We start from the raw sequence: 27,075 nt of genomic DNA, 5'->3' as shown, positions 1-27,075 counted from the left end.
CCTTCCCTGCCCACCTGAAATGTTTTAAGAACTTCCGCCCTGCTGGAAATGGGAAAAGTAGTACCTACGAAACATCTGCAGAAACTCACCAAAGCCCTCACAGCATAGGAGGGGATTTCTGTTGTGGACATGTTGGCAATTCTCCCTGTGAATGATGAGGAACACAAAGATCTTCGCCGCTGCCGTGAACCTGCCGTGGCAGGGCTGTTATATGCTGAGAAGCAACAGTTCAGTTCCATTCTGGAGATAGTTTTACTTCACTGGTAACACGTAATTTCTCTAAGTCCTGCAGAGCTGCAACAATGAGTAGCAGACCATCTTGGGAGCTATTTGGATTAAACATACTCTATGGTGCAGCATTTTGATCACTACCCAATTCATTGCCGCCTCATTCTGAGGAAGAAACATCTTAAAAATACCCCCAGCAAGAAGTATAAATGGCTCTGATGGCTACAGTTTCTCACCATTCTAGAATCTGGGACCACAAGCCCCACTCCTGAAAGCACGCTTCTTTTTCCTCCCATGTAATTGTCTGCAGGCGCCTATGGTGAAGGAAATCAGAAGCTGTGCCTGCTTTTTGGCACGATAAATGCGGGAGACTAGGAAGCATATAAATGTATTCTTTGCTGAGTCTACCCCATTTTGTACAAACATGTTTGCCCCTTTCCAATTTTCCTGTGTACTAAAGCTCCACCTTCAGGACACAAGTTCACATTTGAAAAGTGTGGGAAATATGAACAACAGAAATCAATATTTGGGCATGTGGATTCTCTCTGTCTCGGCTCGCTTTCTCCTGGACGCTGGTGTCTAGCCAGGGGTGCGAGTCGCACTGGTGACACAGCTTCCTTCTCCCACTGATGGAGCCCGTTCTGGTGGGTGTCACTCACTGCACATTCGGAACTCCTTATCACACAACTGGCTGAAACCCAAAGAAAAAGAAGATGGTGCAGATTTATCCTCCAGACAGAGGCCTGCTACCACGGAAACAGGCAGTTCAGACTGATTCCGAGCAGTTTTATTTGTAGCATTCGCTAGATGGGAAAATCTTCATAATGAGAAAATATCAACTCCCTCAGGCATCTAAGGCAATCTGGGTTAACCAGACCATCCACAATCAGACTCGTTTCTGCCGGACAAGACTTTATAGATTCAGTGGTTTCCTGCTGAGGCTCAGGACATTAAGAACTGTTCAGTAAGCAATTGGTCACAGTCACAAGATAGCTATCATTGGTGTTTTCAGTTTTCTTTCTGACTTAAAAAAAAAAAATCTGACAGTGATCTGTAGGATGACTGGGCTGGTAGAGATCGAAAGCAACGAAGATATTAGTTCTGGTGGTCAACGAATTCTCTGCCTTTTTCGAAGGAGTTACAACCCCTTAGGCAGCATTTGGGAAATGCCAGTGGGTCGAATAGTACCAGCGTTGTCCTCCTAAGACTTAGGCTACTTCCCTCTTCACAGCTTGGCTCAAGTCTATGTGGTCTTCCACATCCAGGCCCTTATCAAAGCTCCCAACTCCTTTTGGTGAATGACAGGAAAAAGAAATGAGCCAGCCTCCTTTCTAGTCTGCTGATGAGTGGACGGTTGAAAGCAGATAAGATGAAGAGCCATTTAATAAGTTTGAATTGATGCTGAGAGACGAGTTGAATGCAATTCAATCAACACGAAAAGTCAGTCAAATGCAGCACAGTTAAGATGTGGCTGAAGGAACACAATGCTTCATCTTCTTGCCCGCCCAACATGGCCCCAGACAGCTGTTGAGCATTTTTATGCTTGTGATACTGCCCCACACCTTTGGTTAAAGTGATGAAGGCCCAGTGGTGTTCCTTCGGTAGGGAGGCATCACTGTTGTCCTCTTTCCTGTGTCATGGCTTAATAGCTCATGGTCATTCACCAGCAGAGTTACAATTGTAGATGGGAGAATGAGTTGGAGGTACAAATAAACAATCTTTGACTCAAGGTCCAAAGACTTCCTTTAAACTAAATAAGAGCCTTCAGTCAGCTTTAGGGACCAATGAGTTATTTCCTATAGTGGGGATGTCAACTGTTGGTTGTTTTTAAGAGATTGGTGTCTAGGACATCATCCTGGCCCCTAGTACCTCCCTTCTCAGGTAGTACACTCCAGTGTCATGAAGTTTTTCTTGAGCCCTTTCTCCAAAACATTCACCCAAAACCATCAGTGGTTAAGAGTCTGAGACCCTTGCTAGTTGAGAGCAAAATAGGGTAAATCATCACAGTGTTTTCCCAGACCAGCTGGAGTTCACCCTGCATGAAGTACACAAAATCATTGGTTAATTATTTCTTCCAATTTGGGGGATCTCTGCAATTTGCTGAGCAGTCTCTTGGTCACCAGCTTTTGTCTGATTTTCACAAGATTCAGGTCTGCCCCTGCTCATACTTTCCTTGCTGTTCTTTTGAAATATGGAGCCAAAAGGGTATCAAGGACTAGACACAAAATGCTGATCCCCATTTAATACGGTGTGTTTTCCTGCATCTCTGTTCTGCCGTCACAGCTCTGAGGCTCCCTGCCAGTATAATCCTAGGCCCTGAATCCTTTGATAACTGGCAGCTTGGCATAAACCCATTCAAAGAAAAGAGCTGCCAGAAACCAGGCCCTCATATTAATAATAACTCAAACTCTTGAAATGAATAACAGAGGATAAGATAAACACACAGATAACTTCACAGTCACTCATACTTCCATTTCCTGGAGATCCTGACAGGGGGAGATGCTCTGAGCTGACAATAAAATTTCTGGACTTGGTGGTGAGTGGCCTGCTGCTCGCCCCTCAATTGGCACCCCCTCTGATTCTAGTGCCCTGCCACTCCCTAGAAAATAGTTCCACCAAGGTGGTCCAGAAGCAACTAGCATTAGCTTTGAGCATGGCTCATGGCTGTCAGGAAGCTCAGCATTTGGTCTCCGTGGGAAGGACATCCCCGCTCATCCCCCATCTGTGGAAGGCACTGGGAGCACGGAGGTCCAGACAGCCTCTCTTAGACACCGGCAGCCTCATGCACACAATCCCACCTGCAGATCCCATGGAAGACCAAGCATTCACCTCGCCTTCTGCGCTCTTTCTAATGCTTCCTATTTCTGTGTTCTTCCCTATCTGTGCTGGATAGTCTCCATTTCTCTCCACGTCCCATTTCCCCACTCTTCCCCATCCTGCTTTCTGCCCAGAGGTTTGACATTTATGGACATCTCCCTTGCCTTTTGGCTTCTGGTTGGATTCAGCCAATGAGAGGTGCCAGCAGAAGATCCAGAGGTAGATGGCTAGGGGTGACATCCAGATAGTTCTTCTCCTAGCTCCCACCTGGCTGCTTTGTTTATGGGCTGTGGCTGTGTCCCTCTGAAGGCCATGGATCCTGTGGGCAGCCTTCTCCCCAAGCTTTCTCTGGCTTACAACCACTCCTTCACCCTCAGGCCTGTGGCAGCCAATCTCTTCCTCGGTCCCTAGCCCTTGCTGTTCTCTCTTCATCCTGCACACACATCTGCCATGGTCCCTTCATTAATGTATCCATTTGCATGTGTCCCCTGTTTCCTGTCAGAACCATATCTCCACCTCCCTCCAAACATGGATAGAGAAGTGACTTAACATGATGTCTAAATCCAGATGTTCTCTTTGTCCATCGATGGAAAACACGAGAAACAAGCAAGCACAATGGAATTCCTAGTCTTTCCAAATGTTTGGTTCTCCCAAAATCTGGCAATGGAAAAGCTCTACTTTTCTTCTCTTGGCACAGACTTTCCTACACTAAGTTCAACCTGGTGATACAGAGAAATGGAAACTCGACTGGGTAGGATTATATTTTTTTTCCAGCTAAATCATAAAACTGAAAGCTTTACCTTAAAAGTAAACCAGGAACTACTGGGAGCTAAGGGTTCAGAAGGTGATGCAGGGACGGGGGTGGTTATGATCTCTAAAACACCGCTGAACGTTTGAAGTATATTTTCAAATAAGACACGAAACTGAACATACTGCTTTTTCCTTTTTAGACATTTCTCCTTAAGAGTGAGCTTCAACCGTCCCTTCAATTCAGTTGAGAAATTCCATTTTTATTCATTATTACTGACAGGATTATTAAGAGATTGCCAAATTTCCTCATCTCCAGACCTTTCCCCATCCCACCCCCCACTAACCTTTAAAGATAAATTGGATATTCTTGGTTCCCTCATGGCTCAAGGACAGGTGACCCACACAGCATTCTGTGGAGTAGAAATAGAAATCATCTTGAGTTCTAAAGACGGTACTTTTACTGAGGGTACTTTATTTTTACCCTGCTATGATTTCTGTGCTTTAATCATTTGAACCAGCCAATTTGAAACCCAGCTCCCCTCATTTATTGGACGTTCTTAATGGGGATTAAATATTTACACTGTCAGTGGCCTTTTTTTCCCCCCACCATGAAAGCTGCACATTTGGAACATTCAGGAGCTTTAATTGTCAAGAAAGGCACACTTACATGCATAGTCAAAATAATCAAAGACGCATTTGTCAGTCTCTTTGATTGGGGGTGAGGGGGGAGATGTTGGTGACAGGGCAGGTGTGTGATCCCAGCAAGTTGATTTTCTTGCTGAAAGAGGACTAAAGACAGCTGTTCTGAGGCCAATTAGAATAAGGCTAGATCAAGACGCCCCTTGTGGTTATAGAATCCCAGGAAGCCCACCCACTAGGACTGAAATCCAGCCTGCCTTCTGCTCACCACGCCCTGATCCCTGGCATGGGGCTGGGTATGTCCAAAGGAAGAGATGATTTTTCCACGTATAAAGACTCTGTAGGCCAGCTGTGGCCCTAGTCAGGCCTAGGTTCCAGACCCAGTGCCACCACTCAATAACGATGCAGGCCTGGGCTCTCTGAGCTTCTATCTCCTGGGATTTCCAAGCATATTAAATGAGATAATATGGGCATGTCATTTAGTACAATGCCTGGCACACAGGAAATGCTCAATAAATAATAACCTTATTATTATTATCACCATTATTAGACACCAGGGGGCTCCAGGGCTATGCTAACCCATTGTAGGAGTTTGCTAGGGCTTCCAAAACCAAACACCACAGACTGCGTGGCTGATACCACAAGAATCTATTTCCTCACAGTTCTGGGGCCTCCAGGTCTGAGACCAAGGTGTCAGCAGAGTTTCTTCTGAGACCTCTCTTCTTGGCTCGTACATGGCCTTCTTTTCTCCCTGTGTCTTCACATGGTCTACCCTCTGTACACATCTGTGTCCAAATCTCCTCTTCTTCTAAGGGCCCCAGTCATACTGGATGGGGACCCACACTGACCGACTTCATTTTACTTCATCAAAGACCCCATTTCCAAATACAGTCACATGTTGAGATACTGGAGGTTAGGACTTCAACATATGAATAGGGGAGAGGAGAGACACAAAGTAGCCCATAATACCATTTCAAATCTCAACCTTAAGAAAGAATTTTAACTAGCATTTCTGGGGCACATGCCCAGCACTGAGCATCTTACTTGGGTTTGACCAGCACTTACGACTTATGCTCATCTATTGGCTCTTACCATCACTATCATCAAAAACAACAAGTATTTACTAAGGGACTCCCATTTATAGGGCTTTATGCTAAGAGCTAGGGATATACCAGGTACTGTCTTTCATTCTTAGCAGTGGAATATTCTTTAAACAAGCCAAGCCTTTCATGCCTCCATGCTCTTGCATATGCTATACATTATCCAACATAACCTACCCCTTTTTTCCACCTTGCAAACTCCTATTCATTCATTAAGACTTAGTTTAAAAGTCACTTTCTCCTGGGAGTCTTTCTTGAAAATATACTAGAAGTTCTCTACCAGACTACAAGTCCCTTAAAAGATTAAATTAAAAGAGAAATCAAGTTCTGATTCCTCTTTGTGCCGTGAGGAATGAGCACAGGGCCTGGTGTATAGTAAGTGTTCATTCATTTATTCCAGAATGATGAGTATCTCTTGTTTGTCAGGGTCCATTCTAGTACTGTACTCAAACTTGCCTGTTGAATTTGTTTAACTGAATTGATCCCTCCATTTGGTTACAAATTCCCGCCTCTGACATTGAATAGCACCTTACTTACCAGTCTATGATAGCATTTACATCTTGCAATTTACATTCTACACTATACATTAATCACGTACCTATCTTTTACTCGATTGTAGATTCCTTGAGGTCAGGGGATGGTGCCTCATGCAGTTTCTCTCCATAATTTTTTGTATGCTTCAAACTTTTTGTTCATTTACCTTCTCCTTTCTTTAACAAACACCTTCTGAGAACCTACCGTGCACTAAACACGTGCTGAGAGCTGGGGGGATGTGGCAGTGAGCTAGACTGATGGTTCTATCTCTATGCAGCTTGGACAGACTCAAGATGTTCAAGAAACATCGGTTGAATTGTACGCTAAAGACTAAATTCTTTTTTGTTGTTTTGTTTTGTTTTTTTATTAACATATAATGTATTATTTGTTTCAGGAGTACAAGTCTGTGATTCATCAGTCTTACACAATTCACAGTGCTCACCATAGTACCTTTCCTCTGCAATGTCCATCATCCAGGCACCCCATCCCTCCCACCCCCCTCCACTCCAGCAACCCTCAGCTTGTTTCCTGAGATTAAGAGTCTCTTATGGTTTGTTTCCCTTTCTGGTTTCGTCTTATTCCCTCCCTTCCCTATGATCCTCTGTCTTGTTTCTCAAATTCCTCATATCAGTGAGATCATACGATAATTGTCTTTCTCTGATTGGCTTATTTCTCTTAGCATAATACCTTCTAGTTCCATCCACGTCATTGCAAATGGCAAGATTTCAGGGGTTTTTTTGATGGCTGCATAATATTCCATTGAATGAATATATATATATATATATATATACCACATCTTCTTTATCCATCTGTTGATGAACATAAAGACTAAATTCTTTAGAGGCAGGGGGTCATTCTTTGGGGGTACCCACAGCCCCAGATACAATGACTTAACCAGCAAATGCACAATACATATGTATCAATTTGTGAATTGATTATCTCTGTTAGAGACAGTGAAGAAAAAGGAGAAAAACAATATCCCACAAAAATATTATTGATAATATGGAGGAAGAACCACTGACTCTCATTTTTCAAGCTTTGTTTGAAAATGGCTTTATGTTGAAAAGGGAAGAGTCTTATACTGTAATTTTGTTGGACAAGCTTATAATAATTATCAACTGAATGCCAATAATACTTTAAGAACTCCACTGAGCATTAAGATCACACTAGTGCCTATTTAAAATTAAGCTCTTTCAAATTGAAAGGGCACAGATTCAGCATTTTCTATTTTTTAATAAGCAAAGATTCTATCTAACAAATAAAAACCCTCCTTTTCATGGTACAAATTTCTGTTCACAATAAAAACTTTCATCTAAGATGGTTAGTGGATCCCCTCTAAATCCAGTAAGAACTCAAACAATTGATTTTCTTGAACATACCTTGAATGATATTCTCTCATCTGTTGGAAAAATATGACAACATGCCAGATCTCTGAACCCTGTCGAGGACACACCCATGGACAGACAAGCAAGTTTTCGTGGGTGTATCATTCCATTACACACACAGCCAACTTTTGATGTGCACTAGGGTTCCCCCTAGTGGATATAAAAGGTACTTGCTAAAAATGAAGACACCTTCACCACTACCTGAGGGACTCGAGTTGTTGGGTACTATGGTTTCAAGCTTCCATTCTTTCCTAGCATCTGTTCCCCAAAAGTGGAAGTATGTCACTGATTAATAAAGGTTTTATTAGCACTCCTCTTTCAATGTGGCTTCTGCTGTAATTAAGGTGCCTGCCTGCAGGCTTGCAAATGCAGCATGAAATTACAGTCAGCCCCAGAACAGAGCAATAAAACGAACATTCTTTAAAACAATGCCACCTGATTTCCATAAGATACTCCCCAAATCAAATTCTCAACTGTAACTATTTTGGCCCAAAATAATATGGTACCTCCATCCAAATTATGAAAAAAGTCGGCTCTTCCCAGAGAATCTGGTAATAACTATGTCAGTGATGGCCAGCCACTTTTAAAAAATGTACTTTTGTATATTGTCCAAATCTGATTTCTGGGTGTTAGTCTTTGTTATGTCTTTTAACAAATCCCTACTACTTATCATGTGGAGTGTTTGTAAATTCAGTCTATACACACTTGTTGATTGCAGACATCACACTAGGTACCAGAGGTTGGATGGAAGGAGGAAACATATGAGGAAGACTCAGTTCTTGGTCTTTGTAAAGCTGATAATCTACTCTGACACGTCAATTTTCCATCTCCTTTACTGGTTCCTCTTCTTCTACCTACCTCTTTAAATGTTGATGTGGAAGGGATTATGGTAACTATATTTATCTGCCCAGAAAGCTTTACCATCCCCCTCTGGCTGCTAATTGAACCCACCCTTATGTCCCACCCTCAACCAGATGTGGGCACATGACCCAGTCTGGTCAACCCAAGTGCTCCATATCTGACAATTGTGTTTGGTCTAAGCATAGGTCATGTCATCCACACAAAACCAATCAGAGTTCTTTCTAGGGATTGCTATACAGACGGTAGGAGGAAAAATGTCTCTTACTGAGATGGCTAATCTGGGGCTACCAGTGACTTTGTTCTCTGCCTAGTAGAAAATCCTGTCTGAAATAGCAATGAGGCCAACATTCCAAGAGAAGCACAGATGAAGACAGCCACACACACACACAGAGAGAGAGAGAGAGAGAGACAGAGGCAGAGACAGGCCCACGAGGACTGGCCCTTTGACTAGCTGGTTAGGGCTTTTATCGCCTGCTCCATCTTTGGCATTCTCCTGTCACTGCTCTAGTCTCCCTGGTCAATATCACCAATGCTCCTGAGCTTCTGCTATTACTTAGCTGCTGAAAACTCTAAAATCTCTACACCAGAGTGATCTCTTGAGTGTTAGATCCATGTGTCTAAATGCCTACTGGTCATCTCTCTTGACATTCCACACGCATCTCAAACCAGTTTTCTTCCACACCTCCCCCCCCAACCCCCACCATGTTCCCAATATTGATGATACCATTGTCCACCCACGTTCTCAGTCCAAAAGCTGGAAAGTCATCTTGGACACTTCCCTCCCCCTTTATATCTAATCAGCTAGCAAGTCCATTAATTATCTACTTAAGATTCCTCATATCCCAGATCCCTTCTGTGCTCTCATTTCTACTCCATAGTTTGGTCTGTCCTCACTTCAGACCTGGGCTCTTTTAGGTGAGATTGGTATTCCCGGTCCCAGGCTCCCTGTCCACCCCTCCTATCCATTTCCCTCTCATCTTCTTCCAAAATGGCAAGTTCATCAGATTGCTTCTTTTTAAAAATCCTTCAGTGACTCCTCGTTGTTTTACAATGTTTTTTATGTCATGGCCCCATCAGGCTCCACTCTGCCTTCCCCCACCCTCCTAGACCCGCACAAGGCCACTTGTTGCCAAAGGTAACTGGACTAGGGGTTCTGCCTGCCAGGCTCTTCCCAGCAGTCCCAAGGGCTGAGAGAGTAGGGTAGTATCTCCACATGCCATATAACGTACTTGTTGGGAATCTCTAGCTTAGAAATTACAGCTTATACTTCTTAGCTTGATCTACAAGGTCCCTGCCTGCCTATCTTTGAAATATTGCGTCCCCATTCCTTCATAGACACATGGAACCACACTCTGGGCTGAGCTTATTGAAGAGTAATTGTGCAGGGCCAGTGAACCTGAACACTGAGGCATCTGTTGGTATGGGTTGATATGCCTGGGAGTGTGTTGTTTCGTTCTGTCTAAAGGAGGAAGTTAATGCTAGGCTTCTGAGGAAAGACACAAAGAAAAGTAGACATTCCCCAACAGAGAGCAGGGGTAAGCAGGGGCTGGAAGGTGTACTTTGACCAAGGCTTTTGATCTTCAAGGCATTCACACCATCATGGAGTCAGTGACACGGTGAACACAGAGGCACAGAGTAGGGCTTCCTTCCTGCCTTCGCATAGAACACTGCTTCAACATGGGGGGCGGAGGCGTTGCTGGTGGTGATACAGAGTAGCAGAGAGGAAGCCACATTCTCAAAGATGCTTGGCTGGGGTCTCCCTACTAAAGAGATTGAAGAAGGAGTCCTAGAGCTATACAGGTGGGGGATAATCAGCCAATAAAACTCAGGAGTATTAGTCATGTGATCTCATTGTTCTCCATCAGGGAGACCCGTGAAAAGTAGTTAAGGGGAGCTGTGTAAATCCGTTGTGAGGTGTTTTGCTAGAAGGGAAAAAAATCTAGCTACTTGTAGCATAGACAAAGAGGGGTTAAATTTTTGCACACAAGGAGTCCAGTTGCCAGTATTGGTTGCTATTCAGTGTTAAAATCAGAGAACCCCGAGGCTCTTATTATCTTTCTGCTGTCACATGGCAGCGGCCGCGTTTGCAAACATCATGCCAAGAAGGGGAAAGCTAGCTTTCTCCTGGCATGACTCTGTCTTTTTATATCCAATGCAAGGACCTGCGCTGACTTCCCCTTACTTCTCATTGACCAGAATGTGGTCACAAGCCTGCTCTAGACCAATCACTGGCGACGCGGAAAGGAATGGCCGTGATTGGTTCCTGACTGGCTCAGGAGCCTGGGGCCCGGGGCGGGGGGGCGGAACTTGCCTCCCTTGAGGTCATCCCAGATCATTCCAGATACAAAACTAAAGTTCCGTTAGCAGGGAAGAAGGATGGAAGGGGAGCAAATGGGGGATGGATAGGTAAAAAATGATGTCTGTTCCTCTAGTATGCAAAGATGTGTGGTTCTCCGTTCCAGGAAGGTCTCCAGCCCCCTCTTCCCAGCAGCTAAGTCCTACTCATGGGATTCCCAGTCTAGCACGTTCTCGGACTTCCATTCTCCAGAACTCACCACTACCCCCTCGGTGCCACCAACACTGCCAAGTTCACACCCTTAACTCTGCTGTCATTACACTCCATTGCAATGGAGTGTCCCTGTGGCCATAGCCTCCCTGGAGGAAGTGGTTAGATCACATTCATCTTTGTCTCTAATGTCTAGCGTGATGGGCCTGGCACATAGTAAGTGTTCAGTATTTGTGGAATAGATGTTGCATAAACAAATCCAAGGTAGAAAATAATCATCTTAGCTCTGGCATCTTCAAGCTTGAAGGCCCACTAAATGTGCACAGTAGACAGCCATTCAATTCAGCCACACCTATTTCCGGCAGGTCTATTGTCTGCCAGGCACCAGGGCAACCCAAGAGGATAACATAGGCTCCTGTGAACTCAGAGAGCATGTGCACTGCAAAGATAACTAACAATACAAAACAGCGTCTGGTAAGTGTCTCGTTAGAGCTACGGGAGTGCAGTGGCAGGGGACACAGGGCACTGGGACAGGAGTGGCATAATAATTGAAATCCACAGGTAATACCAGATCTTAATTTAATCAACACTTTCAACCTCCACCCATCCACAACTTCTTAGGGATGTAAGAAAATTGTCACATTTGAACACCATTTGCCATGGGTGCCGTGTCTATCTGCCAGTGCACCTGTGACCCATCGTAAAAGAACCACATGGTAAACAGCCAAAGAGGAAACCAGGGAGAAAAGGGGGCCTAGGTCATTCACAGCTCAGACAGTCAGCTCTTGAATAGCTGAAAGCTGATGCAGTTTTAACCAGTGATTTGAAGATCAGATGATTCTGTGTTTCACAACGGTACTGCATTTGAGGTTTTTGTTGAGGTGTGCTATTGGAGAAGTGGTAGCCAAAACCGTGTGAAAGGCACAGTGAAATGCACTAAATGATTGATTTTATAGGCCCCTCGCTGCAGGGAAGCTGGGTTTTTGCAATGGAGCAATACTGAAGTCACCTAAAGCAATAGGGACAATACTAAGAGTCTCCTAAGAGGTTCTTAACTTTTTTTTGGCAGGGAGGGGCATGGGGGCATTTCAGCACAGTCTGCTGAAATCTATAGATATGTCTCAGAATGTTTTTCAATTTTTAAACTTCTTTTTTTTTTTAGAGAGAGAGCACACGGGAGTGGGGTTGTGGGGAGACGGAGAGGGAGAGAGAGAATCAAGTAGGCTCCATGCCCAGCACAGAGCTCAATGTGGGGCTTGATCTCATGACCCATGAGACCATGACCTGAACCGAAATCAAGAGTCTGAGGCTTAACCAACTGAGCCACCCAGGTGCCCCAATTTTTAAACACTTTCCTAAAAAGTTAAAAGAAACAAAATACATAGAATTACAAAGGAAGCTGACTATGTTGAAATATTGTTACAAAATAAGAACATTATGACATGGTAACAGATGTGCTTCTTTAGTAATATTGTAAATAACAAGACCTAATAGCATCTCTAATATTTAATCATGACCTGAAGTAGGGATAAGCCTAAATCCAGAGATCTGCAACAGTTGTCATGGGATTTGAAAAAAAATTCTGTGGTTTCTCTTGGTGACAAAGTCCTAGGTGTTCCTATTAAACTATTCTAACTTTTGCCTACATTCATAATGAAAGGAAATGTTACATTGCAGTTAGGGAAAATGAAGATGTAATTTCGTTTTACCATCCAAGTTCACAGATCTGGATTAAAAACTATTGTCCTAAGGTCCCTCTACCACAGGGTGACCAAACTGAAAACCAGGGTCAGCATGTGTTTCCCTGCCATCCGTGGACACGGGTCTGGGATGTCGTTTCCCGCCTATTTGAGTCATTACATTATAATTTGTATTCTGCTCCTTAAAAAAAGTTAGGTTCTTAGATAGAGTGATTCAACAATAGAAAGGGGGATAGGGCCCTATCAGGATGCTAGTTGGAAAAGACTTTTTAAAATCCACCCCCATGAACTGTCCTTGGAATGTGGTTCTCTAAAGCGAGTGTTACTGTGTTTTCCGCTGATTTAGTAGTTGTTCGGTCCTTTACAACCTCTGTGGTATTCTTGCCTCATCAAATGTGGACATTTCAGAGATAGAAAATGGCTCAGGGAGCAGACATTCATGCTATTCCCCTAGAGAAGCAGTTTGCCCATTGCATGAGGTCACTCTGAAAATGGATCCAGAAGGAGCCCAGGTCCCCTTGGAAGGGGAATTTTGTGCCCATTAAAATACAAATGAGAAACTCCTGTAATTTTTCTTTCTCTCTCTCTCTCTCTTTTTTTTTTCTTTTTTTTTTTTTTTTTTTACAAATAAAAAGCTGTAATAATTGACTGGGCTGATTCACAGTTCCCCTTTCCTGTTTATTTTAGGACTTACCTAAATGAGAGGGGAGGGGAGCTCAAGGGGAAGTGTCCCAACACTGTTGGGAAGGGCAGATCACTATTTTATTGTTGCAAAAATGAAGTTCCTTCTCAACTTAGAAGCACATCAGGCACCAATTCTTCAACAATTACTATTTCACTTATTAGGTGTGTCTTCAAAGTTTAGCTTCTGTACCTGTGATTTTTTTTAAAAGGTAAAACTATTTGACATCTAAATCTGTATCTACACAGTAGGTAATTAGGAGAAAACGAGGTGGCTTGGGGGGGAGCAATTCTCAGATAAATCAGATTAATAAGGGCAACACATTCCAAAATATGGAGTTGTTACCTCTTCATGTCGAAAAGGCTTTTGACCAGCTACATATTTAGTATTTATACAACAAGAAAGTGAACTAAGATTGAGAACATACCTGCTGGGCAGTTGTCTACTTGACTTGTCATATTTTCCCAGTCAGCAGCCACAGAGTCACTTCCTTATTTGTATTTGGTTTTCAATGATAAGACAAGGAAGGCATAGATCTTATTCTAGTACAGCTATTTGTGTGTGTGTGTGTGTGTGTGTGTGTGTGTTTCTTTCCTTGGTTTAAAATTTCTAGATCTGATCCTGGCATCCAGGGTCATGCTGGACAATTATAGGTTCTCAAAAAGCATTTACAGAACTGGCTAGAACTCAAAGAGATATGGCCAGCTAGGGAGGATCCAGCAAATGATATTTTTCTGTAAAACCTGATCAGCAATGTGTAAAAAGATTTCCCGCCAATAACTTAAACAATGGATTTTAAAAACAAGCTTGAAATTTGCAAGTCACACAGAAGAGAGCCCAGGAGGGAAGATCTCACTGGGCAGCGAAAAGGTCAGAAATGAATAAAATGAAGTCTTCCAGGAACCTGACAAATGCTCAATATGTCATGGTTGAATAAATTACTAATTTTAATATTAATACTGACAATTCTTGCATACTGACTCGTGTAATTTCCTCATCTGTAAAGTGGGGACATGCACGGCACCTCCCTCATGGGGTTGTTAAGACGATTAACTGAGTTAACGCATGTAACACGCTTAGAATCGCCACGGGCCCGTAACAGGTGTTCATTATTATATTTGCCGAGAATGGCGATTTCATGCCCTACTAGAAGTCATGGGGCGCCTGGGTGGCTCAGCCGTTAAGTGTCTGCCTTCAGCTCAGGTCATGATCCCGGGGTCCTGGGATGGAGCCCCACATCAGGCTCCCTGCCCTGTGGGAAGCCTGCTTCTCCCTCTCCCACTCCCTCTGCTTGTGTTCCCTCTCTCCCTGTGTCTCTATCAAATAAGTAAATTAAATCTTAAAAAAAAAAAGGGGAAAAAAAGTCACTAAAGGAGCCAGGATGGAGACAAACCCGAGGAAGGAAAAAAGAAGGACAGAAACTTATGTCCTGGAGGAACTCCATTCTCAGTCTCTGTATTACCGTCCTTGCTGCTGGAACAGGCTTCCCGGTTCTCTCATTCTTCAGATCTCCCAGCCTCTGCACAGACAAGCCTTCCCTTGCTCAGTCTAAAGTAGGTCCCCTCCTATGGTTCCCTCTTCCAGCACAGGGTTCGTTCCCTTTAGAGCATTTCATGCAGTGTGTAATTGCTTGTGGCATTCTTCGTTTACCCGTCTGTGGAGTGTCTCTAGCTCTAGCCTGCTCACTCCCTGCAGGCAGGGACCGGGTGTGTTACCGATTTATCCTCAACTCCTCGCCGAATGCTCCGCACATAGAGATGCTCAGTGAATGAATGATCAGTGTCCCTGTTGTGCACACGTGGAATAAATGAGTGTAGCAGGGTTCCTGTTGTAGGCAAGTTTCCCTCCAGCCAGCATGGCATCCACATGGATCCTAGGAGTTGTGTGTCCCCCCTTCAGAGAATTTTAAACTAGCCCTATGAGCACGTACTTCCTCATTCTGTTCCAGCTTACAAAGAGAGGTGTGAAGGTGAGATGGAAAGGGAGGTTACCCTGACAGCAGCTGGGGTGTGAAAGTGGAGGGGCAGGGGCAAGATAGAATTTGAGGGTCTATCAACTTCTCACTAAGAAACATTTCCTTTTTGGGGGGCACCTGGGTGGCTCAGTCAGTTAAGCACCCGACTCTTGGTTTTGGCTCAGGTCATCATCACATGGGTCATGAGATTAAGCCTCGTGTGCAGATCCTTGCTCAGCAGGGAGTCTGCTTGAAGATCCTCCCCGCCCCCACACTCACACAAGTGTGTGTGCTCTCTTTTTCTCTCTCTCTCTAAAATAAATAAATAAATCTTTAAAAAGAACAAAACTTCCTTTTTGATACACCCTTGGGAGGCAGGAAGTATAGGCCCAAACCTCAAAGTTTTGGGGTAATCAACAGTACCCTAAAATCCCTGAACAGGGAGGGTTTGGACACCCAGGTAAGATATAGGAATGGCCTGGATGTCTTGAAGGTAAAGCCCAGATGTGAAGGAAAGGAAAAACTGAAAAAGGGTCCAAGAATGGGTCTTTTTATATCACAGGCATAACACAAGCAGAACTTGGGGAAGGAAGGAAAGAAAGGAGGTGAGGTCTTCTGCTCTTGCAGGGTAGCTCGAGAAAAACTGGCCACACCTGGAAACTGACCAGGAAGAAGCCAGACTGCTTGCTTTGCTTTTATGCTCTGGCCGGCAGCGCACATGGAGCCTGCCCTAGGAGTGGGCAGAGGGGCTCCCGGGGTGTGAAAGCCAGGCTGCCGCTCACTTAGCCCTCCCAGAGGCAGAAGCAGCCTTTCCCCCCAGGCCAGGATGATCAGGGAAGAAGCCAGTTGGACAGGAACTAGAAATGGGTTGAGGCTAGCCCAAACTGCACATATGTATGAATTACAAAAGCACACCCCCCTCCCTTTCTTCAAGACACTTTGCTTACATCTGTTGGAAAATTGTTATGGGCTGATTTGTTGGAACAAGACACATAGTGCCATCTGCCAGAAAAGTGTAGTAATAAATATACAAATCAAATGCCTTTGCTATAAATGGTGGTCTGCTAGATGTGGTCCTCTTGTGCAGCGCTCAACCTGAACAACTATATTGGGCAATCCTGTCAGAAATCCAGAGTTCTAATGTGCTTCAGTGGTACCCAACCTATGATCTATCAGGAACACAGGGAGATGATCTCTGGGGTCCCTCTCATGCCAGCAGTCTTTAGCAAAAGGTGTTCCGGGGGTGCTCAGATGGGGATTGTGACTTCTCATGGTTTATTTACCCTATCTTACTTTGATACTTCTGAACAGCCCCCTGCAGGCATACTGGGTGCCTGGGTTTGAACACTTGTTTAAAATGCAGATGACAGCCCCCATCCAGTAGTTTCTGGTTCTCTAGGTCTGGGATAGGATCCTGACAACTATTTCTCATAGTAATTTTGGTAGAAGCTATAGTTTGAAAATGTCTGTCTTAGCGGAAAGAATCTGAATTTGCTACATAAGAAGTTTGAGAGTTGCGTCAGAACCATCAAAAGCTTGACTTCCTCTTCCCAGTATCTTTATCAATGCAAAATCCTTAATGCATTTCTTTTCCTGCTATGGTTAATTTGTGAGACACTGAATACACAAAATGTAATTAATGGAAATGACACAGATCTGTTTGTCAGAGGTAAAACCATGAAGTTTCAAAAGAAAGTACTGTCAGGATTTTTGAGTATTATGTAATCTATAATTTATATATAGCTAGGGTTTAATAGCAGCCTAATTCTGGGCATTTAGTGTGTGTGTGTGTGTGTGTGTGTGTGTGTGTGTGTTACTGGAAATGAAGAGTAAGGGGGTAGTATCTTTCTTGTATTTGACTTCTCAGATTAAAATGTTCCCACATCAAATGGTCGTGGGTTTACCCTGAGTATTAGCTCTGAGGTTGGGCATAAATAACTGTGTATTTCTGCCTTCTGATTCATGCCTGGAGCTTTCTAATCCTATGGCCTAAAGGTCTCAAAACAGATAAAACTGAAATGTATGTCTAAAATTCCTGGGGGCTCTCACCAGCTATTTTGGAAATAAATATAGCTTCCTGCAGGCGAGCTTCCATTTGTCCAGAATTACCTAGCTAAAGTGGAAGCTGCCCACACAATTACACTCTAGTTAAAGTATTTTGAGCTCCACCCACCCTCTGCCCAATTTTAGCATGGTGTGATGGAGGCAAGCAGGCCATGAGAACCCATGTGGAAATGTCACCAATTGACTGAACGCCTGGCCTCTTTGAAGGTGGGGCCTGACTGCTGGCCACGAGCTCCCTACTAGCGTAAGTACGCAGATTACTTATCAAAATTCTTTCGTACGAGCTCTCACGCTTAAAGCTAATAAAAGTAGGACAGACCTCTTCATTTTACAGAATAGGAAACAGGCTCAGGGAGGCTAGTGTGTGGGAAACTTGAGTGTCCTGATTACCGGTCCAGTGTTCTAGGAGTCTCAGTTCTCAGCATTGGGATCATCTGGGGGAACTTTGAGAGAAAGCAGATGCCCAACCCAACCCCAGCTTCTCAAGGGGTGAAACCTCGTGTTTTTTAAAAAAGCACCACAAATTCAGATAAATAGCCAAGGTTGTGAACCCTTAGCCTAATACGTGCTTCATTAAAACACCCAAGAAAAATAGTGGGGAAATGAACTGAAGTGGAAGGAAAGAAACCTAGTTTGTCCAATGCAGGAATAAAGTCCATTAGAGCAAAATGACTGTGTTGCATATTGTGTCATATATGAAGGTACCCTCTGGAGTTGTGCAAAGGGGAGAGAACCCGCTAGGAAGAGATTCATTAATAAGATCCCTAAGAAAACAGTAAGAATGCAAGAGGAATCAAGACGACTCTCTCTGGGCTCTGGAAAGCAGATCCCCACCTGAATTGCCTGAACTCATGTGGGCTTCTACAGGGCTAGAGAATGAAACAATATACAGGGTATCTAGTGTGGCTCTCTGCGGGTGTAAAACAAAAGGGCCCCATTTAAGACACTGTCATTCTGTTGGGGTGATATTGTCTTCTCTCTTCTCCCGTCCACGTTCCGTCTCTAAGTGGGGCTGATTCAGATATCCTAGCGGTGAGGAGTTACGAGTCAGAACAGCTGGTTCTGGTCGCAGCTCTCTCATTACCTGCTGTGTGACCCCCTCAGCTGAACTGACCTTCAGTTTTCTTATCCTTGAAATGGGGAATCTAATTCTTGCTCTCCTTGCCTTGCATGCAGGATGCACTGTAATGACATACTCATACGTATATATGAGTGGGGTGCAATGCGTTGCCGCTATTACTATAATAACACCCACCACGAGATTCATTAGTGCCAAATAGTGCATTCTGTTAGTACCATATATCTTTAACTCTTCCATGTCCTGGAGGCCTAATCTCTTGTCTGTCCCTGCTGTTAAAATGTTCGGAAAGCACGGGGTTCCTTCCTTTTAAGTATCCAAACCAGAACACTCTGGAGAGTTGAAGTACGGAGAGAGAGCCAGGCGAGTCAGCTCATGACAAGAGATTAGAATGAGGCTGGCAGTAGATCAGACTGATTCAGGCCTGAGACAAAGTCCTGAGGGCTGGGGAGAGTGGCCAGGCTCCAGGCTTGTGCTGTCCAATACAGTAGCCATTGGCCACATGTGGCTATTTAATTACAATGAAATAAAATTTGAAATTCAGTTCCTCGGCCACACTAGTCACATTTCTAATGCTCAACAGCTACGGGTGGGGAGCAGCTGCCATATTGGCCAGTGCTGATAGAAAACATGCTCATTGCTGTAGAAAGTTCTGTTGACAGCTCTGTTCTAGGCCTTCTGAGCAGTCGACAGAGGTTGACCGTTTCCGTTCTGGGGCCGGATTTCAGTCTGAGAATAGCATTCGCACTGGAAGGCCCGGGAAAGCTCGGATATGTCTGTATTCTTTCTGGCCTGCCCTGCCCCCTCCCTCTGATTCAGCCTGGAGACTGGGAAACACTGATGGGAGCCGCTCTCTAGGTAAAGCTGGAGTAGGGAAGTCCCGGATGGGACCTACTCATGGTAGCAAGGCGAGTGAGGCCCTTCCTTGGACCCTTGGGAACAGCCAGGAGGAAATGGAAAGCATATGTAAACCTGATGAAAACCACTGAGAGCTTTCCTTCACCACCAGCCCTCTAGAGACTCCAGCCACCGCTGCCAAGTGCTGACACACCCATCAGCCTTTCAGGACCCACCCATCAAGGCTGGGTGGGAAGAGAAGCCCCGGAAAATCAAAGAGGTTATCTGGGCAGGGCCCTGGAGCCCACATAGCCCACCCCCAGCCCCTTCTTGGGAACAGACCTAGGCCAATTTGGTCAGGCATGGCACTCGTGTCTTCTCTGGACGGTGAACAGCAGCCACGAGAGAGAGCCCCAGGTGGTGATATTGGCTCTTCCCCCAAACCCCATATCCTGGCTGAACTGAGGCAAGCTTCAAGCAAAATTCTGCCATGCTTTCACTTTTAGACAGAATTTCTTTAGCCACCCAGGCATAAAACCTTGACGACATAATCCTGATGAAGCTCCATCTCCCCATCCTTTTTGGTTTCTGAGGCACGATGCTGGGCCCCCAGCAGGCTTGGTGCCATCAGAAATCCCCTCTGCCATTGGCCAGAAACTGACTCGGGGTCAAGCCTCAGTTGCTGTCCCAATGGTATACATCTTAGGGCCTGGCTGGATTCTCATTCCCTAATCGTTCCAGGTGTCGGGGGGGAGTGGGGGATGCGGCTGGAGTTGTCTCTGAGCGATTTTAGCCCAGTCACACGTCTTGACAGTCTTTGATGAGAGTTGTTTCTAACATGCATTATGCAAATTAACAAGTCACTAATTTCAGCAATAAAAAACAAATTCTGATATTCAATATGCTAATTAACACATCACTGGTTGTTGGTGGAGATATCGATTGCAGAAGGATTTGCAGCTGCCCCTGGAGTTGGCAAGCCCTGCAATAATGCTAGTAGACGCCCCTCAGATTCTGCATTCTAGCAGCATGACCACCTAACAGATACGGCATATCACCTTGATCATTATAAAGTACTTCAATACAAATGAGAGAAGGCGTAGCATGCTTCCATTATAATAGGGAAACTGAGGCACGGTGAATTCAATTAACTTTAAATCACACAAAGAAACAGAACTGAACAGATCCCCACTGCTCTGAATCCGGGGCCTATTCCTCCCCACCCCCTGCCCCAACCCCAGCCTGTGTTCCCTCAAACAGGGTGGGGGTGTGTGTGCGTGACCCACATACTCTTGATTATCCTCTTGTGATAGCCTCCACTAGTCTCTGCTGGTTCCCACCCTTCTGGTCGTAAGTTCAGGTAGTAGGGGTACCTTTCAAGATGGCAGTTTGTCTCTAACTCTTTGGGAGACTGAAGCTGGTGGACTGAATCTAGGATAATGCAATGCTTTTTTCTCCATAAGCCTCCTGCTTGTTTAAACAATTATCATATGATGTTTGCTTAATTTAATCTTGTAATTATTTAAACAATTGTCATATGATATTTATTTCATCTAACCTTAAATTCCAAATCAACTAGGGAAAGGAAGCTTTTTGAAAGGTGACTTTTGAAGAGTCACTTTCTTATTTTCGTGTGTCTCTAAGGCTCAGTGTAGTGCCTGGCACTTACGTGACAGTAATAAGGAGTGGATAAAAGGAATATGACTAATATTATCGGATCCAGGGTACAGAGTTAGAACTTCTCCCAATGGCAGTTCATAAAAGGGAAGATTATTTATTACTCATAAAATAGGCCAACATTTTTACAACCCTTACCATGTGCCAGGCTCTACTCTAAGCACTTTATATTTATTCATTTCATCTTTATACAAATCCTGTGCTATGATCCCCATTTTAGAGATAAGGAAACTGAGGAGCAGAGAAGTTAAATGACTTTCCTAAGATCACATAGCCCCAGGAATGAGGGAATCAGGATTTGAACTCAGACACTCTGGCTCCAAATCATGTGTCCTTTCCCTTACAATACTGTATTAGGAAGAAAATGGAATTCTTACACCCACCACACACCCTACCCAAAAATAACACATAAGGCAGTTTCAAATGATCCTGTGCCAGTCAAGTGGCTAGAAGGCAATCAGTCATCCAGCTGGGACTCATCAGTGAATCTGGGCCACCATTCAGGCAAGGAGAGCCATGGGCATCAGTGGGAGGAGAGAGAAGTTTTACTCTCGAAGCCATTTCCTGGAGATGTATGTATGAGTATGTGGGTGGGTGGGTGGGGAGGGATTGCTAGGGAACAGAGGTGAGAGAAGAGAGAGAAGGATGAGAAGCAGGGGAAGAGAAACCTTACAGAAGAGGAACCCGCTCTTCCCCCTTAGTCCCAGGGCAGCCCCAGAAACAGAAGTGCATCCAAGGACCTTGTGTCAGAGAACAGCAATGCCCGGGGCCTGTGGTCACCTGATTGTCACCATGCAGGGGTGTAGGCCCAGGGCGTCAGAACTGGAAAGGCTTATGGAGGATCCAGGAGGAGAGCAAATGGGAGGGAGGAGCAAGATGGCAGAGGAGTAGGAGACCTAAATTTCATCTGGTCCCAGGAATTCAGCTAGATAGGGATCAAACCATTCTGAACACCTACAGACTCAACAGGAGATCGAAGAAAAGAATAGCAGCAATTCTATGAACAGAGAAGTGACCACTTTCTGGAAGTCTCCTCTGGACAAAATGACAAGAAGGAAAAACTCACCTCAAAAAAAGAACAAGAGGCAGTACCTACTGCCAGGGACCTAATCAATACGGACATTAGTAAGATGTTGGAACTAGAGTTCAGAATGACGATTATAAAGATACTAGCTAGGCTTGAAAAAAGCATAAAAGATACTAGAGAATCCCTTTCTGGAGAAATAAAAGAACTAAAATCTAACCAAGTCGAAATCAAAAAGGCTATTAATGAGGTGCAATAAACAATGGAGGCTCTAACTGCTAGGATAAATGAGGCAGAAGAGAGAATTAGTGATATGGAAGAACAAATGATGGAGAATAAAGAAGCTGAGAAAAAGAGAGATAAACAACTACTGGATCACGAGGGGAGAATTCGAGAGATAAGTGATACTCTAAAGCGAAACAACATTAGAATAATTGGGATCCCAGAAGAAGAAGAAAGGGGGGGCAGAAGGTATATTGGAGCAAATTATAGCGGAGAACTTCCCTAATTTGGGGGAGGAAACTGGCATCAAAATCCAGGAGGCACAGAGAACACCCCCTCAAAATCAGGAGAGCAAATGTCTGCATCTGAGTTGCTGCAAGGAACCAGGAGAGTTTTCTGGCCCTTTCTCAGGAGGTGCCTTGGGTTTGCAGCAGAATTCTCCTTTGTATTTTCCATTTATCACACAGGTGCAGCCCACTTCACCAATTTTACCTTTGCATACCACACATATCACAATGTATCAAACAGTTTTTCTCTTTGTTGGCTCTCTCTATATTAACTCACTTTTTAAAAGGTAGACTGCCATAGCCTATCATGAAATCATAGGTTGGATATGCAAGACACGGATTTTCCTAAGTGTGTTAAAATAGACAACTACTAGTAGAATTAGTATTGCCCATTCTGTCTGCCACTTAACCTCTTCCTCGGGTGATACACTCTTCATCATTAGGAAGCCCTGCCATTCTGAAACGGACTCTTTCAGACAAGACTAAGATGGAATATTGGAGAAGCAGGAAAAGACAAGACTGCTGGGCTGGAAGAGGAGCAAGAGAACCACAGGAGAGAGAAATCTTATCCCACTTGACAAGAAACATGGAACTTGATAGTTTAACGGTTCATGCATGTGCTGTGCTTTTGTTAAAGAACTCTTCACCCGTAAAGAGCTCTTCCTTGGTTCAGGGAAGTCTCTGTCTGTCTCCCGTATCTCATTTGCCAGTTATCTCCCTTCTACTGAAAATGGTCAGACTCAGTTTACAGGAGCCCTTGGGCTCCTGCCGTCTTCTTGCTCACTCAGGCTGCAGCATTTGCTGTGGTTTGATTGCAAGCCCCTGCTTTGGGTATGGTTAGGAAGCATCAGGTAGTGGAGCCAGGCTTCAGACGTGGAAGGAGGCAGCATTTTCATCTCGGATCTTCGAGGCCTGATGGCAATGGAAGAAAATCCCTGGAAACATCCCCACGGGAGGGCTGGAATGAAGTGACTGCAAGCATCCAGGGAGGGGGTGCTAAATTTTATAAGGCGGTGGTACAGAGTTTTCCACTCCAGAGTAATAGGTGTTGACAGGAGGGAGTCCTTGTTCCCAGCATCTTGCCTCAGGCACAAATGACAAATGGACATTCATCAAGGTTCAGTCCTTGGCACCCTTAGCTGGTAATATCAATGTACTGCTGGATGGAGTTTCCCCACTGATATCCGCAGGAGAAAGCACTTTTGAGTGGTTTTCTCAGAGTGATGTTTTTAAGTCATCTTGTTTTTTGAAAAAAATTTTTTAATTTATAAAAGCAATTATCTAGGACAGAGACCATGTTTGTGTTCTGCCCATCATTGAATTGATAGTGATGCCTAGCATGTATTAAGTGCTTGACTATTAGTTCAATTAAATTAACTAATTTAAATGATTTATGAATTAAATTAGTTAACCCATTTAAGGGGAAGATGGAGCAGTATAAAAAAGGAAATTAAAACCACAAATAATTCTACCCACAGAGGTACCCTATCAATATGTTGATGAATTTGTTTCCAGTCTTTTTTTCCACGTAAATTGAGATCATACTTTAGGATGAATTTTATATTCTGTTTTTAAGTTCACGTTATATCATGAGAAATGTCCAAGATCATTCGTTTCCCAAAACATCACTTTTAATGACTGTGCGACCCTCCAGTGTGTGGGTGTAACAGTTTATCCACTCCCGTGTTGGGTATTCAGAATGCCTTCCAGTTCTCAGTTGCGACTCAGAACAATAAATGACCATTGCATTCACTGGGCTCCTTCTAGATGACAGGCACCGCGCCTGACACCAGGGGACAGAGGCGTAGGAAAGTTCTAAGTTAACGCCTGCAGCTCAAGAGACAATCATGGACGAATCTGGAAGGGTAGGAACAGCCAGGATGGTGGGGGAGAGCCAGGATTGAGCAATTCTTGGACTCCAAGGAAGGGGGAGACTGTCAGGAAGGAGAAAATAGATGAGTGGATAAGATGTCAAAGGCGGCGGAGAAGTGCTGGCTCTTATTTACAAACTATCCTGTGGCCCCTGGGGCACCCTCTACTTCCTCTGATGGGAGCCCTGCCTCCTCCTGCCGCAGGGACTTTGCACATGCTGTCCTTGCTGCCTGGATGACATCCACTGACTTATGGTCCCTGTTTTTCAGCTCTTAGTTCACTCTCATATCCCTTCACTGCCTTCCCTGACTCGGCTGCTTCCCTCTATTATACACCCACAATGGAGGCTCTTCTTTGTACACATTTGCTCTTCATTTCTATAATCCTTGATTACTGCATGCCTCCTCCACTGGAGCCTCGCAGATAATAAAAATATGTTGAATGAATGAGTGAAGGGGCAGGGCTGAAAGATGTGCCTTTTCTTTGTAAAGATATGATAGATGCGAGCCCAGAGAAATAGAGAAGAAAACAAAAGAAAAGGCAAAGAGGTTAGCCTCCCCAGCCCTTACCCACGCCCCAGGAGGAGCGCTTTCTCTGAAGGCACCTGGATACAGACAGAGCAAGGCGGGCTGGCCCATGTCAGGCAGGGCCAGGAATCAAACCCATGAACTTGGCAATCAGCAGCCCCCACACCGCTCCTCTGACATGGAGCAAAAATGAAAAGGAAGGAAGGTGGTGGGCACCTCTTCTTGTCTCCCTGATGCCTGTTTCCTTACTATCGAGATTAGAAGGGGCAATAGGGTGTCTTTGGAAGGCTTTCCAAGCATGGCAGACAGCCGAGGAGTTAGCCGGCAGATGAGGGAGATCTGTTCGTGCTGCAGATAAAATGACTGAGGATTCAGGGACCTGTCTGGTGGCGATACCATCAACCATGGAAGGATCCATTTCTAACAGCTCCTTCTTATACATTATTCATGAAAACAGGAAGACAGAGCCGATAACATCAGAATGATGCCGCTGTCCAGCAAATCTAATGACTGTAGCTTAGGGGCATTTTAACTAGCATGGAAAAAAATTATTGTTGCCAATTTGAGGTCGGGGAGGCTGGAGGCTCGGAGAGCTAACTCAAGCTGCAAGAGCTGGTGGGAGTTTCCTATTTGGAAAAAGGTGTGGCCTACCACTGGCAACATCTGTTTCTTTGTGGTTGTCTGGGGCCTCCCTACCCTCTCATTTCTTAGTTTCTGATGGAGAAATTAATGCTGCTCTAGCTAAATAGCCTTAGGTTTTCAAATCAGTCCCTGTTTTCATATCCGCCAGTCAAAAGGCAGGGACCAGCAAGAGGACTTTGTGGAGGGCTTCGTGGGATTTCAACATAAATTATTAGCCTCTAATCTGTTCAAGCCTAAGGGACGAGAGCTTTTTAAACAGTGAGAGGATTCTGCTGTTGCTGAGATCTGATTTTTGTGCCCAGTTTCTGATTCATTACAACTACAAGATTCATTCCATCCTAAACCCCGTCCAACTTGCTGTCAAATAAGCCAGGAGGTTGGTTTGTTGAAATGGGAGAGAGAAAATTGGGAGGGCAGGTCAGGTCAGTTATCCGAGAGGCAGAGGCTAGGAGAAGCAGAAGGCAGCTCACTGCGATTCTTAATTTGCCTCTTATTTTCTGTCCTTCACCTAGAATGTTCTGGCTCCCTGAACATCGGATGATGCATTCAATTACATCCATTCATTCATTCCCCACGAGCAATTGTTGAGGGTGCACTGCTTGTCCAGGGTACTTGCAAACGATTTGCAACACTAAAAAATCAACCAGGCTTTGATGCCTGCCTTCCCGCAGCTTAACTTTGGCAGGCAGATGGAAGGAGACTTGAAGCCTTTCATGAAGCAGCATTTCTCCAGGTCTGCCGGGAGAGGAAATGACTGTGGCAGGTCCTCAGATGATCAGGTTTTATCTGAATAATTGCATATTTTATTTTCATGTGTACTATAGAAACAGAACTAGCCCTTCCGCCCTGTCATTTCATAGACACTTGCTTGGGGGGCTGGTGAAGCTGATTTTAAGAAATAATTGTTAGTAGACCAAGTGGGGTATTGTGATGTGCAAAATCACAAAGTTGGTTCATAATGGGAGGTAGTGATGGTAGTAGCCACCAGTAGTTAAGACTGCTTAGTATGGGCCAGGTACTTTTGGTAAATGTTTTACAAATATTTTTCTTGTATAATCTCCACTCCTCATTCCTGAAGAAAAACTGCAGTGGTGTGATCCCATGTCCATCTGCACTCAAGACGATAAGCTGCATGAAGGCAGGCACGAAAGCCTGGCTAATGATTGAGTTTGCAAATAGTTTGCAAAAAGTACCCTGGACAAGTCATATACTCTCTATAATTACTTGTGGGATAAATGGATAAGTGGATATAATTGAACGCATCAACCAGTGTTTAAGAAGCCAGAGCATACTACAGGAAGGACAGAAAATAGCAGGCCTCTCACTGGCTGCTCTCTTTCCTGCTCTTCAAAGGGTGTGGGACAGCCTGGCATCCTCCCTGGGGCTGCCTGGTGTCACTCAGAGCCAGGTCCCAGGGTGGGGAGGGTGGATGCAGGGAGCCCATTTTCTGCCTAAGTACTATCTCATTAACCAGTCCAGCTGTGTTGATAACCAGCCAGTTGCTGCATTTCAATCTCCATCTGGTTCCTGGTCTGGTTTGGTTAGGATTCGGGAGGGGAGGAGGCACATGATTAATTCACAGCAATAACCATTCACCTTCACCACAACCTCATGCATCATTATCATCTTCATTTGCATAGGGGGGAACAGGCTCAAAGAGCTCACAGAACTTGCTGGAGGTCACAGCTA

The sequence above is a fragment of the Eumetopias jubatus genome, unplaced genomic scaffold (genome assembly GCF_037043125.1).
Source record: "Eumetopias jubatus isolate StellerSeaLion01/CBP00866 unplaced genomic scaffold, mEumJub1_p1.0 scaffold_8, whole genome shotgun sequence".
Classification (NCBI taxonomy): Eukaryota; Metazoa; Chordata; class Mammalia; order Carnivora; family Otariidae; genus Eumetopias; species Eumetopias jubatus.
This window is presented reverse-complemented; position numbering follows the sequence as displayed.